Raw genomic sequence first — 5,387 nt, 5'->3', positions numbered from 1 at the left:
TTCTTGGAAATAAAGCACTTAAAAGAAAGATAGAAATCTAAGCATAGAGTTCATTACAAAAATAATGATTCCATTTTATCAACTTGAAGAAATATAATTGTGATAACTGCATGTTTCTCCTATTTCCTGTTCTTCCATCTCAGCTCTCTTGGGACTAATATTGGCAATGCAAGGAGTTACTAGTGTAGTGGGTTTGCTTACTTCTAAGAGTCACCTGAAAAAGCTACTTATCAATGACATAAATGACTGGAGGACTTTATGTCCCATGCAATGTTAATTATTCATTTACTCACTCATTCAGCCATAATTGTTGAATTATGTGATATCATACATTTGAGATTGGTAGTAGAAATACAGACATGGCTATTACCAAAAGTGACAAGTCCTGTATTCTTACTCCTACCACTTCCAGTGACCCAGCTCCTCAAGTCCAGTTTAAGATAAGGTACATTTTGAGTGAACTGAGGTTCTCTGTGTCATCAAATAAACTAAACTCCTGCAATAGGTATTGCAAACATAAAGAATATTTAATACTGTGTAGTTTAACACAGTAATTAAGATCACCATCCCTTAGACTAGACTATTTGGATTCATATATAAGTAGTAAATATAAATGTCTATAAAATGGTAATTATTATAATAGTTGAAAAAGAACTAAATCAAATAGGCTGATATAAAGACAAAATGAGTCTATGAAAGAAGGTTATGAGGTAGAGAATGCCAGAAAAATCACTGTAACTTCTTTTGCAGACAGTTTAAATAGACCATTATGAAATTCCCTTGTTTTTAAACTATAATAACTAAACTGTTTCTTCGTGTTCAGTTAAGTAGAATCCAATGGAACAGAAGTTTCACTGAGCTTGTTTTATCATGCTAGCACTTCCATTGAAAAAGTGTCTACAACTGTTAACTCGTTATCATTTTTATTAATGTGTAATCAATTAATAAGAACATATGTGTTCCACAGACAAACTCCAAAGATATTTAAATAGAGATACCAGTGAACATGAGAACCTTGCCAATATTCTGAAGACCTGTTTCCTAGTGGAATTCACAGTTTGTAGTCACAGTTCAGAAAGATGCTTTCCTAAGCAAAAATGTAAATATATCCAAACACTCCAAATAAAACCACAAGCACTGAATATTATATACATTTACATCTACAAAGGAAGCAAGAAGCTTTTCATGGTGACAAACCAGAATCAGCAAGGTTTAATAGAGCTGTGATTTTGCTGATTGAAACTTGCATAGACCACTGCTCGTGAAAAGACTTTCAAAATTGTGTGTGACCACACAGAAAAAGGGACCATCAGGCAATGAATATAAAGCAACACAACACCAGCCATGAAATGAGTAAATGTGTCTAGTAAAAATGAACAAACACTACTTCTATTAAGTCAAGTTAAGGCCTTGCTAATAATGGTGAGAAAGTTGAAATAACAGTGTTAGCAGCAGCATTCAAAAATAAAATAATAATACTAAGGCTGATTTTTACAATATGCTAATTCCCTTTGCCTGAACTTTCCTTTCTTCCTTTTCTGCCTGACAAACCCTACTAGTTTTTTAAGGCAGGTGTGATGGTTAATATTGAGTGTCAACTTGACTGGATTGAGGGATACAAAGTATTGACCCTGGGTATGTCTGTACGGGTGTTGCCAAAAGAGATTACCATTTGAGTCAGTGGGCTGGGGAAGGCATATCCGCTCTTAATCTAGTGGGCACCATCTAATCAGCTACCAGAAAATATGAAGCAGGCAGAAAAAAAGTGAAAAGGACAGACGGGCCTATCCTCCCAGCCTACATCTTTCTCCCGTGCTGGATACTTCTTACCATCGAACATCAGACTCCACAATCTTCAGTTTTGGGACTTGAACTGGCTCTCCTTGCTCCTCAGCTTGCCGACAACCTATTGTGGGAACTTGTGATTGTGTGAGTTAATACTTAATAAACTCATATATATATATATATATAAAAAATGAGTATATATATATATACTATGAGTATATATACTATGAGTATATATGCTATTAGTGTATATATGTACTATCAGTATATGTAAATATACTAATAGTTCTTGTGATTGTGTAAGTTAAAACTTAATAAACTCCCATATATATAATATACTGTTATACTAATAGTACTTGTGATTGTGTAAGTTAATAAACTTGTGATCGTGTAAGTTAATACTTAAACTCCCATATATGTGTGTGTGTATGTGCATATATACACACTATTAGTTCTGTCCCTGTAAGAGAACCCTGACTAACATGGTGGGGCACAAGGGCTTGTCTAATTTGTGAAGTCATGTCCAGCTCCCTAGGAAACCTGGCCATTTCCTCCTGTGTGATTTTAGAGCCCTGTTGTAGCCCTAATCATGTTGTGTGACTTTTAGTCATATTCATCACCCCTTCCTACTGTGATTTCCACAAGGGTAGAACCTATCTGTTGCTCATCTTTTTCTCCAAGGCCTAACTCAATGCTGAGCACACTGTATTGATTAATGATTAACAAACTTAACGTTAACAGTAATCGATAGTTATTATGATATAAGACTAGCTTCTCATAAACATGCTAATAGAATCTCACAGAGTTAGAACTTAACGCATTTCTTGGAATCTCCTATTGGTTTTCCAGAAAGGCAAAAGAACCCAAAATATGAGGCTAGGGGTTCTCCTGTTCAATATTGGAGAAGGGTGTGTGTTTACAACCAGCCAGAAGAACATGCACAAAGGCTCAGAGGTGGAGAGAATATGATGCAGATGTAGAAAGTTAGAGGATTGCATTTAGGGAGAAGACTAAAACTGCTGCTGGAGAGGTTAGAAGAGTGACTTGTGAAAAGCCCTTTATGCCATACTAAGATGTTTGTTATTTAATTGAAATGAGTGGGAAGCCATTGATCGACTTTACGCAGCAAACTGACGTAATGACAATTGTGCATGTAATGATCAGACACCATCCAGTGGAGAGAAATAAGGACAAGACTGGAAATGAGGGAATCTGTTAGGACCTATTGTAGTAACCCAAGTGGGCAATTAGTAGGTCTTTATCTATAGAAGGAATGGAGATTAGAGAGTAGAAGGAGATAATAAAGAGGTGGAACTGACCTGACTGAGAACTGGCTGGATATAAAAAGAAAAGGGAACCTGACGGAAGGCTGAAGAATACAAAATATGAATGAGAAATAGGAAGAAAAAACAAAAAAGACTGTGGGCACTCTGAAGAAACAGTCCTTGAGGACAAAGAGAGAACCAGAAGTCAGCTGTCCTGCAGAAGCAGGCTGAGCTTACATCTTGGTTAGCTCACACCAGCAGCCAGTCCAGTTTGTATCCATTTCTTTGGTTCAACTATTGTTAGTTCCATCTTTCACTTTACAGTTGTTATCCTCTGCAGAAACCAAAACTAAGTTGAGATGTCTTTAATTTAACATCAATGAAATCTCATTGAATTTAATTTTGTCTCTGCTTCTACCTTACACAATTAAAACCTCTTCTTCCCACCAGAATTTTGACCATAGCTCCCAATTTCTGTTCAGATATCTTCCATCTCAATCCTTTTATACCTTCTAGTCCAGGCCACTATCTCCTTCTCATCCCCCACCCTCAAAATACAAAACAATACAGATAGCTTGGAGATCTGGAAGGGTTGGTAGGTGTATTAAATATTCTCATAGCTTCTATATATTGATCATCCCCCGGGATGTACAGCTGCCATCTCACATATGCAGGTGGACTCTGTTTTGACTTGTAACAACCTGGACGGAATCTTATACCATCATCGGCTTTCTCAAAAGAACTTACCTCTTCAAGTGAATTATGGGCTTTATACTTTTTCTGAATATTGATGGGGTCAAAGCAATTATTCATACTGTAACATGCAGCATCTCACTTGAAAGTACCCTTTTGCAACAGTCTCTCCCCAGTCCCCTGAATCTCTTCGGCTATTCCATCATTCTTTGCTACCCTCAATAACACAGAGACGGACCACCTACTCTCTTTCCTCTTGGAGAATTGTCTTCCCTCCCCTCTCTGCCTGCCTACTCCTCACCCCAATATATGCACAGTATCAGAAGGATCATTAAATATAGCACCAGCTTCTATCTCCAAAACTAACATTTCCACAACTGTCACTTTTCTCAGCAAACGAAGAATCATCCAGCTACCTGGAGTCAACTTTTAACAAGGCAGTGGGGGATTTTAAATAACCAACTCCTAACCTTAAACTACTTACACTACACAAGTTCTCAGGATAATATACAAATCTCCCCTTCTGCTGAAGTTATTCTTAAATTCTAGGAAGGAATGGAAACACTAGGTTTTTATATTTATCTTCTTAAAAATGTAGATTTAGGAACAACATCCACAGAGATTTTAATTGGGTAGGTCTGGGATGAGGCCTATGAACCTGCTTCCTTAATAAGCACCCTTGGTGATTCTGATGCAGGAATCCATGCTTTGAGAAATGGTTGTAAGACTCAATAATATAACTACCATTTAAGTGAAGAATTTGAATTCCAACTCCAGATGCTAGGGACAGTCTGAACAAATCCAGCCCTACAGATGTGGCAATGAGTTCTTCCCTTTCCCTGTATCAGGCCAGAACAATGGCAGCAAGGTTTCTGTGCATCAGAGGTAGGAGGGAAAGAAGTGAATAGGCGAGAAACATTTCTAATTTAAGTAAAGAAGGTTCTGGTTTAAGAACATAGAACACTACAGAGGACCGGTGGAAAGTAAATAAATACCTTCAGTCTAAAAGTGGAGGGGGACGTCAATCCCATATGGAAGATTTCTATATATCAAGCAATTTTAGTTCATGGAATATGTATACCGGGATTAATTTTTTACATTATAACACTAGGAGTTGTCATCTTAAAAAGAAGAATAAAGTTAAAGGAAAATTAGAGAGCATATGATATCAGAGTAAATAATTTAAAAATCATAGATCAGATACAAATGTTTGTTAAAGTGGACTGAAAACAAAGACAGGTTTTGTTGATTTTGTTTAAACTGAACAAGGATAATTCTCAATATCTAAATACATGAGATCAAAATAAAGTGAGTAAGGGAAAATGCTGGGAATGTACACCCTGGAGCTGGACTTTGCATTCGATTCTCAGGTCCAATGCCCAAAACAATGAGAACATAACCCTTTGGGTCTTTTATTTATAAAATAGGGCTAATGGTGTGCTTTCTAAGACTGTTGTGATGAGTTATTGCATTTAAGGTACTTAGTGCCTGAACCATAAAATGCCCCTTAATTTGATAAATGATAGCTATTAATATTAAAAAGCTGAGCATATTTTGACTATCTTTATTTAACTAATGTAAAGGAAAGAAGTGTAGCAAAAGAAAAAGGAGGTTAAATGGGTAGAGATTATGGAATTAGAGGGA

The sequence above is a fragment of the Macaca mulatta genome, chromosome 1 (assembly GCF_049350105.2).
Source record: "Macaca mulatta isolate MMU2019108-1 chromosome 1, T2T-MMU8v2.0, whole genome shotgun sequence".
Taxonomy (NCBI): Eukaryota; Metazoa; Chordata; class Mammalia; order Primates; family Cercopithecidae; genus Macaca; species Macaca mulatta.
This window is presented reverse-complemented; position numbering follows the sequence as displayed.